The 22,715-nt window shown below is 36.1% G+C and overlaps 1 long non-coding RNA gene across 1 annotated transcript in view; it reads left to right on the top strand.

Annotated features, from left to right (window-relative positions):
• The window catches only part of LOC139041119 (uncharacterized), a 39,163-nt gene extending 23,073 nt beyond the window's left edge, over window positions 1-16,090 (top strand). The window contains exons 3-5 of the long non-coding RNA XR_011495765.1: window positions 317-467; window positions 10,674-10,812; window positions 12,799-16,090. This is a non-coding gene — a long non-coding RNA (uncharacterized lncRNA). The remainder of the gene's footprint in view (window positions 1-316; window positions 468-10,673; window positions 10,813-12,798) is intronic.
• Window positions 16,091-22,715: the final 6,625 nt, after the last annotated feature.

The raw sequence follows: 22,715 nt of genomic DNA, 5'->3' as shown, positions 1-22,715 counted from the left end.
AGCATAAGATATTAACTTCTAGAAGACTGGTAAGTTGCAGATAATTTTTATCTTATACAGATATAAATGATTTGTGTGTGGTATAAAGGTAATCTCCAATTTTCTATTTATTGTCCTCAAGGATGTTGACAGGTCTTAGATCTAATGCTCTCATAATGGAAGTGTCTGACTTTCTTCAAGTATTGTCCTCTTCTGGATATTTACATGAAAAGAATAAAAACCCTTATTTTATTTAAGCCAAAGAATTTTGAATTTTTTCATTATTAAGGAATCTCATCTCCAACTTACAAAGTAAGCTTGTATTGGCTTCTTACAGATGTCAGACTCTGTGTAAGATGACAGGATTATGAGATGATCTGAGCTTTCAGACTTCAAGGATTTCTCAATCAAATGAAAAAGATAGACACAGAGACCCCCAACTACATCATGAGAAAGACTATGCAGCAAGCACAGAAAAGGACATATAAGTAAGTCTGAGAATCAAAGAAGCATTTCCAAAAGTGGTAATATTTTACTTGTCTATTCAAAGAGTAGAGTGAGCCAAGCAATGAGAATTCCAGGCTGTGGGATGAGTGAGAAGAAAAATATAGTACCAGAATTACTTACTTGTTCAAAAACTGAAGGTAGAAAAGGATGTCATGAAAATGTTTGGAGTAGCTGTGATCAGAAAGATAGTCCAGGACCAAGTTCTAAAAGGCTTTATGTTATAGTAAAGAGTTTGAACTCTGAAGCTCATAAAAGATATTATGCAACAACATGCTGTGAACAGATCTTTATTTCAGAATGTTCACTCCCACAGCCCAGATGAGAGGACCAAGTGTTGAAGGGATGCAAGACTGGAGGTAGGGAGACCAATTAAGAGATGATCATACTATTTCCTTTTTTTTTTCTTCTTCAATTTTATTTATTTATTTATTTTTTAATTACGGTAACATTGGGTTGTAACATTATATAGCTTTTGGATGTACATCATAATATATTTCGAATTCTGTGTAGATTGTATCATATTCGCCACCCAAAAACTAATTATAGTCCATCCCCTCACATGTGAGCCTAATCACCCCTTTTGTCACCCCCCCAGCCCCCATGGTAACCACCAATCCATTCTCTGTTGCTATGTGTTTGTTTGTTTTGTCTTTATCTTCTGCTTATGAGTGAGATCATATGGTATTTGAATATCCTCAGAAAATTAAGAATAGATCTACCATATAATCCAACTATCCCACTGCTGGGTATTTATCCAAAGAACTTGAAAATGCAAAGGCATAAAGATACCTGCACCCCTATGTTCACTGCAGCATTGTACACAGTAGCCAAGACCTGGAAGCAACCTAGGTGCCCATCAAGGGACAAATGGATAAAGGCGATGTGGTATATATACACAATGGAATACTACTCAGCCATAAGAAATGATGAAATCCAGCCATTTGTGACAACATGGATGGACCTTGAGGGTATTATGCTGAGTGAAATAAGTCAGAGGGAGAAAGTCAAATACCGTATGATCATAGTATTTCAAGAGAGGTAAAGGAGTCTGACCTGAAGATTGTGGGCAGTTGCTTTAGAGATGTTTAGGAATTAAAAACAACAGTTCTCACTGACCCATTAGATGGCAGAATGAAGGGAATTAGGAGCTGACCCAGGGGCTCACGTGGATAGATGTACTTTATCAAGTTAGAAAGAACACAAGGTGGAGAATGCTTGGTGTATTAATTTTCTATTGCTGTGTAATAAATTAGCACAATTTAGCACCTTAACACAACACAAATATGTTATCTCATAGTTTCTGTGGGTCAGGAGTCTGGCCTATTATAGCTGGGTCCTCTGCTCAGGATCTCACAAGGCTGAAATTAAAGTGCATGCCAGCTGCATCCTTATCTTGAGGCTTGACCAGAAAGAATCTTCTTACATGTTCTCTCAGGTTGTTGGCAGAATTCATTTTCTTGCGGCCATATGACCCAGGTCTCCGTTTTCTTGCCAGCTGTCAGCTGAAGGATGCTCTTATCTCCTAGAGCAGTTTACTCCTTCAAAGTCAGCAAGAGGGTGTCTGCTGCTGCTCTGAATCTCTCACATCTTTTAACATTCTAATACGTCAGACTCACCTAGAATAATCTCCTTTTGATTAACTCAGCTGATAAAGGAACTTAATTATATCAGCTAAATCCCTTCTACCATGCAAGGTAACGTGATTACAGGACTGATATCCCATAGTATTCACGAGCTTCTCTCACCCTGAAGGGGAGGGGATCATGCAGGACACGCACGCCAGAGGCAGGAATATTGAAGGGCATCTTAGAATTCTGCCCATCACGTTGGGGAGGAAGATTATGAGTGGGATTCAAAGCCCTATTAGAAGATGTGATTGCTTAGGAAGAAAGACGAAAAGAAAAAAGGCATGGACAGGATTGAACATGGGGTAGAAAAATTAATAATTAGGCAAATAACGTAATTTAATCAATCAAGTTACTTACAGTTCTGAGTATTCAGTGTCTAAAATATGGACCCATAGAAACCTCCTAAATTTCAAATTCCATACAACTTGGTAAAAAAAAAAAAAAAAAGCAAGTAGCAAGGAAGATGTCTAACAAAGAGAATATGAAGAAAATAAAGTGATCTCCCCATTTCAAATCGCATGGCCCCTATTCTTTTCAGGTTTAAAGGAGCTCTTTGCTAACACTCTTATCACTGTTTTTACATTCTGCTGGAACTGCTCCAAGCTTCCCACATTTAGCTGAAGTCGTGAGACCCTCAAATGTCATAGCAATACAATAAAAGCCTGATGGCTGCTAAGTATAGAGGATTGTCTCCCAGTTTCTACAGACAATTCTCCTATTTATGCAGCCTGGAATCTCAGCCTCATTTGAAACAACAGTACCAAATTGCATTTGTTAACCTGCCCCAAATGCTTTTCTAAACATTTCTTCACCATTATTTTTATAATAATCTCTTTACTTCAATCAGCATTTCCATCACTGAAAACATTTACTGAAGCAGTGGGTCTCCGAAGTTGTACTTCATACACGTCAATTCAGTATGGGATCATTAGACTAAAAAAGATCTCAAAGAGGTCATATAGATCATCCTCTTGTTTCCAAGCAACCCCACAAGAGATAACCATCCTATTCTAGAAATCTCTCCCCAAACGGAAATTCCACAGTCATTCCTTCAGCAGCTTGTTCCTGTGTCTAATTACCCTCGCAGTTAGGGACTTCTTGTTCTAACCTCTCTGGACATGTAGAACAGCTGGTAACCACACTCCTTATAATGACTGTTCATAAATCTGCAAATTTTCCTCAAGTCATCTTAATTATCTGTCTTCCAGACCAACTTCATTCTATGTTTAATAGTCAGTTTCATATATCTTCAGCATTCAAGAATCAGGCATTTGGCAAATTCATAAATGATGCCAAACTTTCCTAACTTCTTGTACATGTAAAAGAAAGAAATACATTTGAAGACGAATTAAGATGGCTCTAGCACCATGCAAACAAATTGTTTGCCTAATTATGTCTTCCCAGAAGCCCAAGTACATATGGTCATATTCACAAACCATGCAAGGAAGGCAATAACTAGATTATTACTGTTCACATCATCTCCTCATCCTATCTGGTAACTATATTAACTTCTGTTTCCGAGTCCTCCTTCTGCAGAGGATCTGGGATGCAGACAAATATGGTCATTGGGACACTCGGAGTTAGTAATCCTCCTGTGTTCCCTTTAGTTCTCTGATTGAATAAGTAAGTAAATTCAAATGCAGTGCCTTCATTCCAATATTATCTCAAGCTAATCTTGAAAATATATTTAAGAATCACTATACTTTCTCCGTACAATGTCAATTTCAATCATTTTTTATGCTCTGTTTCTGTCAATATTTCAACTTTTTCCACACAATAATCATTATAGCCCATTGCACCAGCTCATCATAGAAGCTGTTAAATTGACAGCCACATCTACTCTGAACTTCTTAAATACTATTTTTTGGCTTGGTATCAACACCTTCAAATAGATTTTTTTTCTTTCTACTAATTGAACAAGACAATGAACTACTAAAATTCAGTCCAACATGGCTGTTCATATTTATGTAGTGTGAGACTATTTTCATCAATATTGAGACAGGGAACAATGAAAATAATATTGTGTTTAGTATTTGCACTGACTTGGGATCAGGATTCTGTTTCAAACCCTCTCTTGAAAATAGAAAGTCGCATATTTTTAAGAAGTGCATATACATTAGCAGTATATTATTTTTAGTTGTCCTTTAGCTTTTTTGCACTAATTTCTACGGCCCTGAATTCTCATGTGTGTGAATAGTAAACTTACCTATAATATATAATTATATATGTAACTTTACTCTCCACGTAATTTTACTTTCCGTTGATATCAATTAAAATCTTAGTTTATATTCTTGAAGTATTACTCATCTTATTAATTTGTTAGAGCTTTATGTGCCATCTATGTTGCAAATATGTTTTCCAAATTCTTTCAATTGCCTATTGATTTTATTTATGATATTTTTTGCCATACAAATTTTTATTTTATACTATCAAATATGATTTTTCTTTATTATAGATTTTGAACGTCTTATTTGGTCAAGAAAGTCACTTCCAATATTAGGTGGTGCATGTGGTCTCAGATTTTCTTCTAACATAGTCATTATGTATATGACTGTAGTAGAAGGAAATGTATAATTTACTTAGAAGTTAGGTTTGTACATGGAGTGAAATAGGGATATGATTTTATTTTTCCAATGGACAATTGTTTCTTAAACAAGCCATCATTTTCCCATTGAGTTGAAATAATAACTCAATCATACACAAAATACTCAAATATATCAGATTTATTCCCGGAGTCTCCATTTTGTTACATTATTTTGTATTTTTTTGTTGTTGTTACTGTTGTTGCTTTGCTGATTCTCACGCTAATAAATATGATTAATTTGACTATGATGCATTTATAGAATTTTCCTGTACTAGGCAAGCAAATCACCTCCCATTTCTCCTTTCTGCCTTTTATAATTTCCTTGGTTGTTCTGGAGCATTTATTCTTTGACATGAATTTTAAAATCATTTTATCTAGTTCAAAGATAATGCATCTCCCTCAAAGAATCCGCTGTGTACTACTTGGCAGATAACTATGTTCGTATATTAATTTTTGAGAGAATTGACATTTAAAATATTCCCATTCAAAAACATAAACCATTGTTTTACTGTTTTTCAATAAAATTATTTAATTCCCTTCCTGTATCTTTCTCATTTCATTTATTCTTAAATTTGTATAGTCCTTGTTATTATTGTGAATGGATTTTTTTCATGTCTTTTTTCTTGGTTTTTACTTAAATGAAAAACAGCTTTATTTTTTATATATTTTCCTTGTGCCCAGTCACATTGGAAATTTCTTTATTAATTCAAATAACTTTGAACTAGAATCTCTTGATTTTCTAAGTATAAAATATATCAGTAAAAATAAACCACTTTACTTTGTCTCAGTTTTTTCTTCCTTAAAATGATGATAATGATAATATCCACTTTATAAAGTCTATATGAGGAATAAATGAATTAAAATATGTAAAACATTTTTAAAAGTGCCTAGCATACTAGTCCTTAATAATGTTAATGGTAATACTAGGCATTCCTGTCTAGTTCCTTATTTTAGATTAAATGGCTTAAGTGTATTTCCATATGCAAGGATATTTCTAGTGCTATTTGCTTTTCTTGTTCTTGGCCAGATTTGAAAGGCTGAGCCGTTTTCTTTTAAGCTTGTTTTGAATGCCAGTGTCCTAAAAGAAAAAGGAAAGCAGTTGTCCAGAGTCAACAAGATATAGTTAAAAATCACAATTTAATATCCATACAATTTTGGGCAAGTTACTTAAGCTCCATACCTTAAGCTTTTCTTTTATGTACTCAAAATGGAGCTAATTGCACCTCCTAATCCTGAATCTTGTGAGATTTAAATGAGATCATGATCACAAAGTGCTAAGTACCATTTCTGGTAGAAAGTAGATGTTCAGTGCATGCTAATACTTCCCGTCTCCCTCATTTCCACATTTCTACCATCTCAGGAAGGCCTCTTGTACAGAACCCTCAAATGACCGACAGAAATGTTGTATTGTCTTTTTTCCCAGCACTTAACCATCACTATCAGCTTATATCTGACTGATTAAAAACAAGACACTTGTGTTTTATTACCTAAACATGTCCCTATATATAGTCCCGGCAACAGACAAATTAGATCCAATATACATCTAATAGTCTGTGCTTAACAAATAGCAGGCTACAGAAACATAAACAGGGTATTTGACAGATCATTTAGAATGAAAAATATCCATTCAAAAATATATTAGAGTCTAGCATTGATGGTGGTACCAAATTTTAGTAATCAAATGATTCCAGCATTTAATAATTCAATTTTCCAAAATCCCTTGTTTGCACATTTAGGATGAATGCTTACATAATTTATTATTTTAAAATTATGTATATACACAAAATTGTTCATTCATCACAAGTGCACAGGCAACTCGAAACCAGAGAGCGAGAGCTAGCGTTTCTTTAATAAGCATCTCTATCCTGTACACTGAAAGTAGGATTACAATCACTAAATCATCCTGTCCCTGGGAACACATATGAACTGCAAACTAATGAGGTAAGCAATTTTGGTTAATTAGAATCAATAGTATCATCCTTTAATTAAACAATATTGATTGCATTATACAGAGGGCAACCTTTTGAAATAGTGTGCTCTTATGCAATAAGTCTTTGCCTGGCAAAAATATGTCAGCGGGTAAGTTTACTTTGACATGGGCTAAACCCTTTCTACTCTTGCCAGTATAATAGCATTTTACATTTATAAAGTCAGAACTGGAGAGATTTCCAAACAAACACTAATGATATGACTTTTGCTACCACAATATGTGGTTGAACTTTCTTTGAACTGACACAGAAGCTTCTTTATGGGAGGGGAAAGATATCATTGGCTAGTCAAGAAGAGCTTAATTTATTCTGGCTGTAACTAAAAAATATGATGAAGATTTAATCATCTATTAAATAATTTAGTCTTTTTCAAATAGAATTTTTCCTTCCATTATCTCAAAATTTTATGGGGAAGAATTATTTCCATCTGAATGTTCCACTATATTGTTAAGTTCTATGAGGGCAGGAACTGAGTCTACCCTGCTCACCATGGCTTAACTTTTGCTGAACACGTGTTTGATGCAAAATAGGCATGCAACAAAGATTAGTGAGTTATGCAGTTATTTTCTTTCTCATCTGATGTACATGAAGGCAATAGGAGCCAAGAAACACAAGGCAAACAGGAATGTGTAATGTCCTGTTGCCCGTGCCTACACTTTGCTTGACTGCATGGAGTTTATAAGGATCACTCCTGTGCTTAAAGACCTACTGCCTCATCACTCTCTACCAATCTACCAGTCTACCAATCTACTTTTTCCACATTTCACTTTCAGGAGATCTTGGTTCTTAAATGGAATCTAAATGTCTCATGGCATTTAGTCTATTTCCCTTTGTTCTGTCAGCACTGGAAATGGAGAATAGATGGGCAATAAAGCTATGTCTATTTGAAGACCATTATCATAAAGTCATCTTAGAAAGAAGAACTTAGTAAAATGTCTTAATATGTTACATTTCTTTGAAGTGAATGAGAAATTATGAGCGTATAAAAAGAACCAAACAAACAGGAGAATATTTTAAGAGCACACTTTTCTTCAGTGAATGAAATCATTCCAGATCCTTTATCATTTTCCCTTAGGCTTTATGTTACAATTGTTTGAAATGAGTCTTCGATAAATGCAATCCAATTGATTGTAATTGAATGCCGTCTTGAACTGACTCTGGGTCATGCACTGTGAGACAATGCAAAGAAAGAGAACAAAAATACCAAAGTCTAGCAATTACAGGTAGGAGGATATCAGAGTCAAAGAGATCAAGACTAAAGTCTTAGCAAGCTTTGCTATTTGCAAAACATATGACTTTAGGCGAGATATTTGACTTCACCAAAGTTCATATTTTTCATTTATAAAATGAGGATAGTGACAGCATACACCTTATTGGCCTGTTGTAAGAATTAATTGGAATAATGTACTAGAAGTTCTTAGCATCCTAGTATGTTGTAAATCTTAGCTACTTTTTATTAGCCATGCTTCTTCTTGAAAAGCTTATTTGCGGATAGAACCCTAGTCTACAGCTCCTTAGATCATCGATGTTTCTATCACACTCCTCAGGTTGTTATGCAGCCACTATTCCATTGTATTCCATAAACCTACTGTATCAGCAATTCTTTTGGACTATAGCTTATCATATATATGCAGCACAAGTAAAACTGCCTAGCTGACTGGTTTGGACCCTCTGCTGGCTTCAGAGGGTAAGTGGTCCAGGTGGCAATAGCATGAGATCTTTTACCCTCGAATTTGACAGATTAGGCAGCAATGCTTATAAATAGTCCCTTAACACAGGTAATTGGGTAAGAAAGCTTGGCCTGGTATGGAGACCGCAGGTTGAGGCTCAATTTATTACAAGGCACTCTGCTAAAGTCTTTGCTGGAACTGGGTCTATAGGGCAAATTATTTCATTTTAGCTACTGAACCAAGACCCCAAATTCTAAGATCTAATAGACCTATTAATCCCATCTGCTACTTAGGGTGAAGGGGATGGTCTTTGGTTACTCTCTTGATAGAGACTACTCAATATATTGTTCAGCATCATTAGGAGCTGAGCAGAGATATGCAATGAGGCCATAAGGCATAGTTCATATTACCATGCCCCTGCCACAAACAAGACAAAGGATGTGGCAGGATTTGACATAGTGTTTGCTGCAGAGATCAGGGCTCTTTTGAGATTGATGAAACCATGAATCTCCAACAGAAAGAGAGACAGACCTGCCATTTTATGGGGAAGAAGGAAAGACAAAGAAAACTCACCCTCCACCACAATTCCAAGTTTAGCTGTGAAAACGTGTTTTTCTTGCCTAGACAAGGAGAATCTATCTAACACTGCAATATTCAAAAGCCAAATCATGCCTCAGCCCAAACTGAGATTTCAGTATCCTAGATTTTATTTCTGAGATCTTCCCAAAAAGTAAGATTCTAGGTCTTCCCTCACGTGTCTATACGAGCAATGGTTCTAGTAAGCCAAACTTTACAGTTGCAAAAGAGGAGGTTAGAATCCTAACTACAAAAATATTCTGGTTTTGATTGATATGTGTTGAGATAAGATTTGAAAACATATTCTTCAGAAAGCTTTTAATGATTTGCAGCATCTTATTTTTATTGGGACCCTTAGGACAGACAAAGCTCATAGAGGGTTTGAGCTCACATAACATTCAGCTCAAATAACACATTCATAACAAACTCCACGTTTCATGCAACCTATGAAAGAAAGCCGGTACAAACCCTCACAGAACTGCCTTTGCTGCAACCACTGGCAGTTCTGGCTCCAAATCCATCGAAGGCAGGTCCTCACCATTATCTTTGAACTCTTGTTAATATGGAAGAAAACAAAGGAACTACCGGAGAATATTCAAAGTGAAATTGTTTTCTGAATGATCAAGGATCACAAATCTTTCTGAGAAGCAGATCTATATAACAGTCAATGATGAGCATCCTAGGAACAATTTAGACAAAATATGATTGGTAGTAATCAACCACTTTTCATCTGGTTGAAGGCCTGGTACCCTGGAGATCAAGGTTTTTGCTTTCATTTTCAGAAGAAGTGAGGTATTATTCAAGAAGTGCTTCTTGTCTACTGCTCTGTGCAAGGCATCATTCAAGATGCAGTGGGGATGTGGAGCAGGCCTTCTAAATATGAACTATAAATAATTAGAATGAGACTGTTACAAATTGGAGGTCAATACATGTAGAAAATATCTCTTCATTTGGGCTCAGTGTATTCACATAGATGATCATCAGGTACATATGAAAGATAATATTTTAGCAGGGTAAGTTGATAGAGGTCCTGGGAATGTTTCCATTTCTTGGAGCAAGAGATCTCCAAACAAATGCCTCCTTTTAATGGTAATTTCTTTCCTTGGTCAATAGTTACCCAAAATTTCTTAATATGTTACATATTGATATATAAATAGGAAAAACAATATGAAAATATTTTAAGAGCAGGTCTTCTCTTTAGTAGGCTAATTTATCCCAAATCCTTTATCATTTTCTCATAGTCTTCATTTTGCAAATGTGTGAAATGAGTCTTCAATAAATGCAATTCAGTTGATAGTAGCTGGATGCCAGCTTTGAATCGGTTCCAAGGGACATCCTCTGAGGAAATCCAAAGAAATGGAAAGAAAGCAGCAAAGTCTAGCAGTTATGGGTGTAGGGGATTAGTCCCCTAGATGGATGATGCCTGTTGCGCCTTCATTAATAATCAAGATGGGGCAGCTTCCTTATACTGCAGTTGTTGAAATGTAGGCATGACCTGTATATTTTATCTTTTACAAAGTAATTAGCTCTTAGGAATATCCTTTAGAAAGATTGATGGGTTATTTGTGCCTTGGGAAGAGGGACAGTCCATAATTGCTGACTGTTCCCCAAAAGAATTACGACTACATTAAAAAATTTTTTTCGGTGGTCCCTGGGATATTTTGAAGTTCTCAGACATGCACTTTGGTTTATGCTGCTGTTATGCTAGAAACTCTAATAAAACTTCTGTATTTCTCTTGAGTGGACAAGGTGGCAGATCTCACCACCAGGACCACGGCAAACACCTTCTCCATGCATTGTGCTTCCCCAGAACAATAACATCAACACTTGAACTCTGCTTGGGCTAGGAGGGTCCTCCTTCCTCCTCATCTGGACAGGAGGTAGATTTTTTTTGTTTTACTTATATTTGTTCATGTGAGTAGAGAAGGGGACATGCTCTTCTAGATGTAACTCTATCTTTTTTTTTTTTAGGGAGATTAGCCCTGAGCTAACATCCATGCCCATATTCCTCTGCTTTGTATGTAGGATGCGTGCCACAGTGTGGCTTGATAAGGGGTGCATAGGTTGGTGCCTGGGATCCGAAGTGGCAAACCTCAGGCCACCAAATCGAAGCGTGTGAACTCAACCGCTGAGACACCAGGCCAGCCCCTGGATGTAACTCTAGAACTCTAGGTTATCACTTTATTATTCAGATGAATTAAATGATCAACTAAATAGTAAACTGAATAGGAAATGAAAAAAAAATTAACGATTTTATAATGCTGGGTTCTATGGCTATCAAGTGAAAAGAAAACTACCGTAAGTACACCTTTGCAAATGAGGTACATTGTCTTTTCTAACGAACTGAAACATTTGCAATGTCTATGAATCAAGGAAACTATGAAATAAGTACATTATTTGCATGATTAGATTATAGGTGTTCCATTCAGAGAACAGGAAATGCATGCAGGCATGTATATGTGGAGCTATATGAAGCATAACTGTGTAATTACAGCATTTTTTATCTGGGAATAAAACACACCATTTGCTCACTGGCCATGTTCTCTGAACTTTAATTCCTTTTCCTTTATAGCTCACTGAGGATTCCTTCAAAAATGTTATTTATCTCTCTGACTTTAAACCAACTTGTCTCATGTTGCAAACTGATCTTAACAGAAGATTGAGTTTCAATATCCTTCACCATTTTTTGAGCATCAACAAACATTAGCAACAATGTAGGCTAAAAACAATATGCAGATCGTTCAGTCTTTAATGTTTTGAAAATTACATGATAATGTTAAGAACACATACGAAAGAAGCTGGAGGTTTAATGAGAATTTCTCACTCTATTAGTCACAAGGATATTGTAATTTTCATGTCATTGTTGTTGTTTGGTCCGTATTCCAAACCACCCTGTGAGGCTATTCAAGGCAGGAATTATTTCTTATGGATTTATGTTAAAGCCCCAGTACCCAGCGCAGTGTGTCACATGTAAAAAGTGCTCTGAAACGGCTCTCTGATAAATACTGTTTATCATACGTTTGAGGGTTTTGAACTTAGATTTAGATAACAAGAACTTGCAATTCAACCTAATTAAGATTGAAATAAATGTTATGAAGACAGATATGAATACTATGCATTATGTGTGCATTTAAATTGTGAATGTTGACTCTAATATTCCAGGCAAATTAGAACCATTAACATCTCTGTTTCCATCCGTTGCGCAGGTACCCTTATTTTCATTAAGATTGCATGCATTGATTAAATCTGCTGGTGGCTAACAGCAAATTAAAATGTTTGGATTTCTGCAAGTTTATTTGAGTTTCATTTGGCACAAACTCAACCATGTAACTTAACCTTTTTATTTATTTTATTTTTTTTCTTTTTGTCTGGCATATATAACTGAAGCACAAAGCCCTTCAAAATAGTGTATAATCAGAATCATGCTTAAACTATTAATTATCCTTCCCTGAAACAAACAACTGGAATTCAGTATTCCCCTGGACTAGACTCAGTTACGATGGGCAAATCGCTGTCACCAGAGTTGTAGGAGATTAAACAGTGAGTGAGAAAGATATGATTCCCAGCCTTTGGGAGTTTACCATCTAATAAATTGACCTTTTACAAACACACAAACGCACACAGAGATACACCACATGAATACATGTTGTTATTTAATCATGAGTAAACTTAAGTGTTGACCATTGTTCTAAAAGTGGGGCAGGGAGCATATCAGCTTCTATTTGACATCCACTTGGTGAAATTTTCAGATGGTTCAGAGATGAATTGTTTAAAATGTGCTATTTTCAGTAATAAATAAATCCGAGTCTTTTCTTCACTTTTGTGCTCTCTTGCCCTTGTTCTCACTGTTTCTTTCTCTTTTTCAGACTCACCTGTCATTCACACAAAGGCAAGACTAGGAAGACACTCGTAGAGTATGAATATTAATCTAGAGAGGCAGTGCCACCAGCCAAGATGACTCGAGGGAAGCCATTGAAGAGGCGAGTAAAACAAAGAGAAGTGTTTTGTCTAACTCTTCACTTTTGGTTACTTTGTTTCTGCGTTGTCTTTTACTGAGCATGCTCTTTTGTGTTTCATTGTGCTAACCTGGAGGAATTTTTTGTGCAAGTTAAGCAACAGCTTTAATGAAATGTGTACAACTTTCATTAAAGTTTTTAGAACTCTTCTTAATTTCAGAAAAGGTGTAGATTTTACTGTTTTAAGAAGAGAATTTGCTAAATGAATTGATGTGCATTTAGTTTCCTAACAAGTATATTCATGGAAAAATCGATTGTAAATTAGATGATTTTCTTTTGGCTTCACTTTGTGACTGGTCTCTTGAAAACAAAGTCTTTCTATTACTACTCTATACCGTTGCTATGCATTTCTCTGCCTCTTTTCCCACCGTCTCTCTCATAATAAGTAATAGTGGAATTTTTAGCATTAGAGAGACCATCCAGTCCCCAAATTTACAGTCTTTTCGCCATTAAGAACTCCTTTCAATATTTGCATCTATGAAAGTCACTTCTGAAAAAATTCTACCTACCAAGCAATGAATATAATAATTTTCAGATTTTTATTAAAGATATCTGAAATAAATAATAAATACAGTATATGTAAGCTGACTAACATCGTGCTACACAGGGAGAAATAAATTAAATGTTTTGAGGTTAGTTTGTGTAGCATCAAAAGGATTGATATATAACTTCTATCAGGATTTTCAAAACCTTGTTAGTATTTTGCATTCCTTCATTATTTCTTCCAAAGGGAAATCCTGGTATGGAGGAAACCTCAGCTGTGGAAACTCTGATCCAGTTTGCCAGCTCATCTGTCTGTAAATTAGAAGTTAAATGTAATCTAGCAACTCAAATAAGTGGCATACTGTAAAGAATGCTTTTGGAAGACAAAGTATCGTTATATTTTTAAATTATTTAAGTATGACACATATTCAGAAGTGTGCACAAAACATAAAGATATAAGTCAGTGAATTGAGACAGAATGAATATCTTTGTAAACAGGAACTACTGTCAAGAAACAGAATGTTTCTAGTACTCCATTTGTGCCTCTTCAAATCACTCCCCCACCCAGGAGCAAAAGGCATGTGTAATCTCAACTTTAGTAGATAATGCAAAACTCTTTCACAAAATCATTCTACTCATTTAAACTCCCACAAATAGAATGTGACAGTTATCTTGCATCACATCTTTTCTCTTACATGGTATTGTGAGTCTTTTTCATTTTAGTATAGAGTGAGAGCTCATTCTGATGTAATTTTTTTTTTTTTTTTTTGGTGAGGAAGATTTGCCCTGAGCTAATATCTGTTGTCAATCTTCCCTTTTTTTTTTGCTTGAGGAAGATTCACTCTAAACTAATACCTGTGCCAATCTTCTATTTTTTGTATGTGGGATGCCACCAGAGTATGGCATGATGAGTGGTGTGAAGGTCAACACCCAGGATCTGAACTGGCAAAGGCCAGGCTCCCAAAGTGGAGTGTGCGAAATTCACCACTAAACCACCAGGCTGGCCCCTCATTATGATTTAATTTTTGTTTCCCTCACTGCAAATAAAGTTTGTAACTTTTCATATGTTCAGTGGAACTTTCTTTTTTGACGTTCCACTACTAGGTATATACTCTATAGAAATGTGTTTACCTATGTCAAAAGAAATGTATACAAGAATGTTAATAGGGATATTATTAGCCAAATGCTGGAAATTACCTAAAAATCTATCAATATTAGAATAGATAAACTATGGAGAATTCACACAACAGAACATTATAGAGAAATGACATGAATTAATTTAACAAAAGATGGCAGTCCCTTGCTCATTTTGTATTGGGTTGGCTCTTCTCCTTATTGATTTGTGAGTGTTCTTTATGTATTCTGAACGTGGGCCTTTTCTCAGTTTACGTGTTATAAATATCTTTTCCCATTGTGTGACTTTCCTTTGCACTCATTAATGACATCTTTTGATGGGCATAAATTCTGAATTTTAATGTAGTCTAATTGATCATCTTTTCTTCATGGCCATGGCATCTTGAGTCTGATATTAAAACTCTCCTTATCTCCTATGCTGTCTCAAAATTTTATTATTTTGCCCCATTCCACCAACCTATTTTCCTTAGCTTCCTGCAGCAAAGTTACTGGTAGCTCCCATCTTCAAGATCAAGACATCACACTGCTACTCTACTGCTGACAAATGCAAGAGGTGAATGAAGATGTTGATCTTACAATTCAGATGATCTTGGAATCGTCATGTGCCAAGCCCAGAAACAGAGGCATCTATTAGAAATCCCTTCTCACACTGAGCCCTATTCCTTGACAGCAGCACTGAACTGATGTCCTTTCTTCTCATACATTTGCACATGCTGTTTCGTCTACTTAGAATTCCTTCTCCTCTATTATCCAGTTGGAAATATTAACAATTCTTAGTGTTAGCTTCCTCCATGTCCCCAGTCTAATGACCAGATTCTACCCAAAATAAATAGATTTCTGCTCAGCTGGCCCTCAAATATTATACTAGCATATATTGTACCTTTTAGCCAACATGATATTTTAAAATTATGTCACTCTTTTGCTCAAAAGCTCTCAATGATTTCCTGTTACCATTAGGGAAAAAATCTAAAACACTTTGCACAATTTCCATTGCTCTTCATGATCTGGTCCATGACGACTTCACTCACTTAAAGTTTTGCTGTCTCCCCTTTGTTATGCCCACGCTAGCTATATTGGACTTCTTTCTGTTCTCTAAACACATGAAATGCACTCTCACCTCCTGGTTGTTGAACAAGGACTTTCTTCTGTCTGGATGTTTCCCCACTCCAACTTGACCCCATTTGCTTAATTACAAATCATCTTGACTTCAGTTCCTTCTCGAGCCTTCCTGTGACCATGCCAGCCTCATCTTCCCAAGATAGACTACAATCTTCCCTGTTACACCTTCTCATAATACCCAGTGCTTACACATTTATTGCACTCCTTACTTTCGCCATTAGTTATTAAATATCTGTGGTCCCTGATTCTCTGAGCCTCATTAGGGCAGTAATAGCATTATTAATAAGGTAATGTCATAATTATAATGAAATAATGTTTGTTAAAAACTATCTGTAATGTGTGAAAATTGTTCTGTAAACAATATGAGAATATTCTCTACTGCTAGTTGCATTAAATTCTCAAAATTAAGAAATATCTTATGCTTTCATTTTATCCTTCTCAGTGCTTAACATAGTAGATATCCAGTAAGAAATTGTTAATGGACTGACTGAATTTTCATATGGCAATATTAAAACAGATAATTGTCTGGAAAATCTGAAAATCAAATAAACATCCTCCATTCTATTCCATACTACCCATTAAGAGAAAGCAAGCAAGAGAGGAAGGAAGGAGGGAGGGGTTGGGGGAGGGAAGAAGGAAGTAAAGGAGAAAACACTACAATTACAGACTGCTAGCCTTTTTCAATCACTGGTTGTAGACATCACAAGAGCCAGGCAAAACAGGAAACAGCATTCTGAATAAGTATGCTGTCTATCTTCTAGTTCACAAGCATTAAGACAGATGGCCTGGTCTTAATTATACCTATGCCTCCATTTACACTCAAGAAATGGATGTCTTGAGCCAGCCCTGATCACCTAGTGGTTCAAGTTTGGTGTGCTCCACTTTGGTGGCCTGGGTTCAGCTCCTGGGAGTGGAGCCACATCACTCGTCTGTCAGTAGCCATGCTGTGGCAGCAGCTCACACAGAAGAACTAGAAGGACTTAGAACTAGAATATACAACTATGTACTGGGGCTTTGGGGAGGAAAAGAAATCAATGTCTTCCAGTAAGCTGTTAGAGAGACCATGGACTCACATAGTCTAGGAAGTAGAATCTTTAGACAGGAACTTACATAGTCAGGAATGCGGCTCATTTTTCAGACTTGAAAGCAGACTCCATCCCCAAGCGACTGTCTTTCTCTTCAATTTTATCTAAATAGAAACCACAATAAACAACCTTTTCACTGCAATGTGATCCTCACAAAGATGTTTCTTGATTATGATCTCTGAGCACCATGATAACCCGGGAGGAGGTGAAATGAGATTATCTCCATTTTACAGCACTGAGGCTCAAAGAAGTTATTTAAATAGCCAAGAACACATAGCTAATAAGTGACAAGCTAATCTTGATGGACTTCAAATCCACTCTTTGCTATGCAAAATCCTGATCATAACTTTGGGTTTCTACTGCTTTATCCATCCACCTATTGGTCTGTAATATTATTTAATTATTTTTAGAAAAGCATGAAAATTAGCCCTCCTAAATTCCATAGATATGACTAAAAGCTTAGAAAATAAATTCAAAGAAATAATTATTTCCCAAGCAGCCAGAAGAAAGCAAAGATAGGTAAGAATACAGCTAATGCTTAATGAGTATCCGGTTATTGTCCTAAGTGACTGAGTTGTACCATCTCCTTTAATCCTCTTAATCCTAAGACAAGCATCATTACGAGCTCCATTTTGCAGATGAGTCCCACTTTGTGCAGATGTATTTGAATTTGCACAAATATTCAAGTGTCACGCAAGTTACACAATGAATAAGTGATGGAGCCAGGATATAAACCCAGGCCAAAGTACTTACCCCTTCCCCCGGGAGGCTCTACCACGACCCGAATAGAAGTTTCATCTGGCTTCAGACACGTAGCCAGCACAGAGCTCACAGTCATATGAAGGACTACTTTACAGGAGCGTTAGTAAGTCACGATGTTTCCAAAGCTTGCAACACTGTGCTCCACAGAGTTGTAGCATGAGGTCAGCCCTTTGTCACCTCAATTTTATCAGATTTATTATTGATGCTCCTTCTTTCTCCCATGCTCACAATTTCTCCTACTGAGAAAGATAGACAAGAAAATCAAATTGTGGGCCCCACACCAGAAGGAAAATTGTTTTGGAATAAGTGAGTTTAAAGAGATATCTCTGGTTCACTTTATCCTCTACAAAAGCACATCAGGGCCAATAATACCTACATCTTAGGGCTATGAGAATTCAGGCGAAGGAGCCAGCCCTGTGGCTAAGTAATTAAGTTCACGTGCTCAACTTTGGCAGCCTAGGGTTCACTGGTTAGGATCCAGGGCACGGACCTACATACTGCTCATCAAGCCATGCTGTGGTGGCATCCCACATAGAAGAACTAGAAGGAATTACAACTAGGATACACAACTATGTACTGGGGCTTTGGAGAGAAAAAAAAAAACAGAGGAAGATTGGCAACAGATGTTAGCTCAGGGCCAATCTTCCTCACCAAAAAAGCATAAAAAATGAAAATGAAAATAAAAATAAAATAGCAAACATTAAAAAAATTAAAATAAAAGGATTTTATTTTATCAGCCCTCAAAGCAAAGGAGCCATGTAGACAACTGGCAACAGAAAGCAGCATAGAGAAGTGGAAGAAGCATTGGGCATTGAGTAAAATAGCACCAGTTAAAGTCATCTCAATTTCCTATTGTGAAAAATGGAGATAAGGACTACCCTATTTGTCTTATCCAATTGTTGTGAGGATCAAGTTAACTAAAGCACTATATGAACAGAAAGTTGGGAGTAGTTATATTTGAAGGGTCAAAACTATAGGCAAATGAAATAGGACTCAGGTTTATCTGAAACGATTTTGGACAAGAATCAGATAATAGTATATTCAGATGATAATGTACACTAAGCCACCTGCCTGACAGCTGGACTCAGCTAGCACAGGTAAGTGTTCACACAGCTGTGCTGAGGGGAAGGACCAGATGCAGCTCTGCACCTCCATCTCTCTCTCTTTCTTTCTCAGTTTCTTTATTTCTCCTGCGCATACATCATTAGCAGTCATGGCTGAACAGAGCCAGAGCTGAGGCCGAGGAAAGCTGCCAACAGGAGGCAGACATCAACGCTCCAGAAGTAAAAATTAAGGGGGTGGAGGAGGGGAGAAACAAGATGTAGAAATCAGTACGTTTCTTTCCAGATGAATTCCACTCATATTACAGTCTCAATCCATGTGTAAGGGCTCATCCTGCCTACAAAGGCTGGTTCTCTGATATTTTCTTTTCCTCTGTTCTCCTGGTTTGAGATCTCTCTGGAAAAACAAGCTGCACCAATGGCAATGCTTAAGCTCCCTGATCTCCGGCAGAGGCAGGGGCAGGGATGGTGGCAGTAATGGCAGCTGCAGCAAAAGAACATAATTCATACTGGGTAAAGAAAGGCGAAGTACCATGCCCATGTTTTAATTTCCCCAGTGCCTGCTGGCAAATTTATTTCCTTGCCTAGGAGAACATTAGCTAAACCGAGAGCTTGGAATTACTCTCACCATCCCAAGGATGCAAGTCCTGCCACATGCTTTCATGCCATTATCAGGAGCTCCCAGAGGTCCAACACTCACCCAAGATTATTTACACCTTCATTTAGGAACCCAAACTGTTGGATCCCTAGAGAAAAATCATTTTCAGGAGATTAACTCTCCTCTTGGCCCATAAAATCCCGTTATAAAGGGAAAAATATTACTCTTCACAATTGCCATTTCTCTCGCATTTGTAGAACTGGATCGCTTTGTATCTTCCTCATCATTCTTTGCCTACCTTTCTAACCTTAAAGAGGGCTAGGTCCTGGTGATTTGGGAAGACATCATCTGACTGAGTACCACATGTGCACGCAGGCTAAGATAGTCCATCCCCTGCAGAACAGATCAATGCCGTTTTACACATCCCATTCAATACCAAATTGTGATGCCTACTGGCTTTCTATCTCTCATTATAGCTAGAAGATAGTGAATACTTCCCACTGGGCAAGAATATCTAGAGGGATACAGATGTTGAAGAACAGGATATCAAAGAACTCCACGCACCATCAAAGGAAAATCCAGAAGAGAGTAGAACCAGATGTTGGATCCAAAGAAAATGATCAGTCTAGAGTTAGACTACTATTTCTTATTTCAGCCACTTTAACAGGCATGTTGTGATAGCTCATTGTGGTTATAATTTGCATTTTCCTAATGGCTAATGATGTTGAACACATTTCTATGTGCTTAGTTGTCATTGTATATCCTCTTTGACGAAATGTCGTTTTACGTCTTGCCCTTTTTCTAAATGGATACCTTGGTTTTTTATTGTTGAATTTTAAAATACTTTATATGTTCTAGGTATGAATTCCTCCTTGAATACGTGATTTGAAAATATTTTATCTCACTCTTTAGCTTGTTTACTCTAATGTATCAGTTTTTCCTTTCACAGATTGTGCTTTGGTGTCAAGATTAAGCACTCTTTGCTATCCCTAGATCCCCTACGTTTTCTTTCTTTTTGTTTTAAGGCCTTCTACTTTTGTATTTTACATTTAAGCCCATGATCCATTTTGAGTTAATTTTTGTATGACATGTGAGAATTAGACTGAAGTTCATTTTTTCTCCCTGTGCATTTCCAACGGCTCCAGTACCATTTGTTGAAAAGCTTGCCTTTCCTCTATTAAATCGCTTTTGCACCTTTGTCAACAATCCATTGTGTATATTTGTGTGAGCTTTCTCTTCTGTTCCGTTGATCTATGCCTGTATCCCCCACCAAGACCACACAGTCTTAATTATTGCAGCTATATAATAAATATTGAAATTAAGTAGACTGATTTCCTAGTGATTCCTGCTACTTTATTCTTTTTCAAGTTTGTTTTCATTTTAGTTCCTTTGCCTTTCCACATAAACTTAGGTGAATTTTGTGTTTATCTATTAAAAACACCTTGCAGAGATAGGAATTGTGTTAAACCTGCCTATCAATTTGGGGAGAATAGACATCTTGATGTCTTTATTATGTTCAGTCTTCCAATTCATGATCACAGAATGTCTCTCTACTTCCATCTTATCTAATTTCTTTCATCGGCATTGTATCCTGTACACACACGTCTCGAAAACATTTTGTTTATTTGCACATAAGTATTTCTTTTTTTTAAGCAATTTTACATGATGTTGCATTTTTTAAATTGGTGTCCACATGTTCATTTTAAGTATATAGACATACAATTGATTTTTGTGTGTTTATCTTGTATCCTGAAACCTTGCCGAACCCACTCATTAGTTTTAGGAGAGGTTTTTGTTGTTGTTGTTGTAGAATCTTTGGGATTTTTTACATAGACAGTTATGTCATCTACAAATAGGGACAATTTTATTTTTTATTTTTCTATCAACATTCCTTGTATTTTCTATCTTTATTATTACAGTGGCTAGAACTTCCAGTGCTATGCTGAGTAAGAATGATAAAAGTAAACATCCTGTCTTATTCCCAATCTCAGGGGAAGCACATTCAGTTTTTCACCACTAAGCACAATGTTAGATAGACTTTTTGAAGACATTCTTTATCAAGTTGAGAATAGTACCACTCTATTCCTATTTTTCTAAGAGTTCTTGTCATAAGTGGGTGGTGAATTTTGTTAAATACTTTTTGTGCATTGATTGGTATGATTATTGATTATTTTTTTTTCAGCCTGTTAAAATGGAGAATTGAAAATTGAACCAGCTTTGCATCAGTGGAATAAACTCCGCTTGGCCATTTTAAATAATTCATTTTATGTATTGCTAAATTTCATTTGATAATGTTTTGTTAAAGAGTTTTGCTTTCATATTCATGAGTAATATTGGTCTGTAGTTTTCTTATTTTATACTGTCTTTGGTTTTCATATCAGGATAATAGTAGTTTCATAAAATCAATCAGGAAGTGATACTGCTTCTTTTTTCTGGAAAAAAAAAATGTGTAGAATTGCTGTTCATTCTTTCTTAAACGTTTGGTAAACTTCTCCAGGGAAACCATCTAGGCCTGGAGGTTTCTTTGTTGGGAGTATTATAATTATAAATTCAATTTCCTTAATAGTTATAAGGTAATTCAATTATCTATTGATGGCGTTCTGTTAGTTTGTGTTTTTTGAGGAATTGGACCATTTTCTATAAATTGTCAAACTTTTTTTTGTAGTTTTTCATAGTATTCACTTGTTATCCTTTTGATGTCTGCACTGTCTGTAGTGACATCCCAATTTCATTCCTGATATTGGTAATTTGTGTCTTCTCTCTTTTTTCCTTTGTAAATCTTTGGACAGGTTTGTTGATTTTGTTGGTATTTTCAAAGGACCAGCTCTTTGTTTTATTACTTTTTTTCTATTGTTCTTGTTTTTAATTTCATTGATCTCTACTCTTTATTACTTCCTTCCTTTCGCTTGCTATGGGTAATTTTTTCTTTTTCTAGGTTACCAAAATGGGAGCAAAGATTATTGGTTTTAGATTTTCTTTTTTTCCAGGATATGTGTTTAGTGCCATAAATTTCCCTCTCAGGACTGCTTTAGCTGTTTCCCACAAATTTTGATACATTGTATTTTCACTTTTATTCTGTTCAGTTTATTCTTTTTTACTTTCCTTGGTACTTTCTTTTTGACTCATAGATAATTTGGAAGTGTGATACTTAGTTTCCAAATGTTTGGAGATTTACCTGTTATTTCTTTGTTATTGACTTCTTAGATCCTATTGGAGTCAAAGAACATATTTTATAGAAATTTTTAGGTATTTAGTTTCTATTTATTTTTGAAGTATAATAAACATAGAGGAAAGTACACATATCCTATTTGCGCTGTTCAGTGGATTCCCATAAACTCAAAACACTGTAGTATCCCACATCAAGAAATCAGCCTTTCCTAAGCTATTCTCTTACTCTTTTCCATTTACTACTCTCAAAGGGCAACCACCTTTCCGACTTCTAAGTACTGTATGTATTGTGTGAATACTCTTTTGTCAGCCTAAGCCCATAATATTTTATTACTAGTTTTCTAGGTGTCTTTTTTT

Source organism: Equus asinus, chromosome 20 (genome assembly GCF_041296235.1).
Source record: "Equus asinus isolate D_3611 breed Donkey chromosome 20, EquAss-T2T_v2, whole genome shotgun sequence".
NCBI classification, from domain to species: domain Eukaryota; kingdom Metazoa; phylum Chordata; class Mammalia; order Perissodactyla; family Equidae; genus Equus; species Equus asinus.
The sequence above is the reverse complement of the archived record's forward strand: the minus strand, read 5'-3'. Positions and strand labels throughout refer to the sequence as shown.